General features: G+C 40.8%; 1 non-coding gene across 1 annotated transcript; it reads left to right on the forward strand.

The window, feature by feature from the left end:
• Positions 1-242: 242 nt before the first annotated feature.
• On the forward strand, positions 243-313 carry trnag-ccc (transfer RNA glycine (anticodon CCC)). The gene has a single exon. It is a non-coding gene; the product is annotated as a tRNA-Gly (tRNA).
• Positions 314-1,612: the final 1,299 nt, after the last annotated feature.

The raw sequence follows: 1,612 nt of genomic DNA on the forward strand, positions 1-1,612 counted from the left end.
CACTAGGGTTTAACAACAATATTTGAAGAAGGGATTTTTTTGGGATTTTTCTTTTTACCGGTCGGCCTGTATCAGCCGCTACTCCCGACCGGTAATACCATGCCATCGTTGAAGGATCATTAAATCTTTCAGACTTTATTCTGTTAGTATCAGAGTCTGAATGACGTATTGTTTTGAAATGTTGCCAGATAATCTTTCAATGAAAAAAGTAAAGGGATATGACTGGCTTCCTGTAGTGTAAAGCGCTGCTGGTGTAGTGGTATCATGCAAGATTCCCATTCTTGCGAACCGGGTTCGATTCCCGGGCGGCGCATCTGTTTAACATTGCACGCTATGATAACAATACAAAAAGAGATTCATATTTTGACTGGACCATGTACCCCTATAGTGACAACTGTGGAACTGTATATGTAGGTTTTATGCAGCTGCACCTTTCACAGCTTTTACTTTGTAAGATTTTACTGCGGAAACAAACATGCGTTCCAACTAACCAAAATGATCTTTTGACCTCTTTGGAAATTTCTGTGCAGGGAAAAGGCGCCAAGACCCAGGGGCATATTCTATCTAATAGAAATGCTTTTCATCTTATCGTAATTTGGTGGTATTTTCTGTCCTGTAGGTGCGATTTCATCATTGCTTGTTTCCTGCCAACACATCTACACTTATCACATCACACAGATTATTTTCACTGAAGCACATTGTGCTTTGTTTTGCCAACAGACCCCGAGTGGAACACGGCTCCATTTTTCAAAAAAAAATGGAAGAAAATTTGTTTTACAAGGTTAATCCATTTCTGACGGCTCTGCTTGTTCTTCCAGCACAATGGGACCCTGAGTCCCTTTTTATTCCTGGCTGTGAGCATATGTGTTAGAGCGAGAGCGTCGACAGAGAAGCACGTGACAAATCCATTTGACTTTAACACAGAGGTTCCCTCATTATATTTCAATAGTGCCTTTCATTCTGAAGGACTAAAAGATTTGAATGACAAACATCTTTGTTAAATGGACGGCCATCTTGTATTCTAACAAATATGATTATTAACTTTGTGTGACCCATAGGACTGTTCTAACGTCATACATATAGTCTAATAAATATTTCACATCTTATTACATTTATACATACAGTATAAATAGATAGATAGATACATAGATACATGTAGATAGATAGATGAATATAGTACATATTCCGCCATTTATTCCAAGTGATGGTTCACCATCTAATTAAAACAGCTTTGCCAAAAATAAACATGTGCTGGAGGCGGATGAGCAGCAGTGGCAAGTTTTCATAGAAGAGACTTGGAGTGCTGATATGTGGCAGATAGAGGTTTTACACTTGGCTGGAGCATATCGGTAATAGCTCCTGGTGCGACACTATATTGACTCCGGTGCGGAGTGGCAATGGAGGAGTGCAACAAGGAAGCATTTCTGTGTGCAGTTCGGAGACGGCCACGCCCGGCAGAGGAGAGCGGGTCTGCTGGGAAGAGTGTCATCCACAGAACAGATGTCCTGGTCACAGAGGCTGAGGGTGCAAACACTCCCTCTTCTCTCTGTCTTTTTTTTTTTAGGAAGACAAAGGATGGGTTTAGTATGAGGAGTTTGCTAAATTCATCGCA

The sequence above is a fragment of the Cynoglossus semilaevis genome, chromosome 3 (genome assembly GCF_000523025.1).
Source record: "Cynoglossus semilaevis isolate Cse_v1.0 chromosome 3, Cse_v1.0, whole genome shotgun sequence".
In the NCBI taxonomy this organism is placed as follows: Eukaryota; Metazoa; Chordata; class Actinopteri; order Pleuronectiformes; family Cynoglossidae; genus Cynoglossus; species Cynoglossus semilaevis.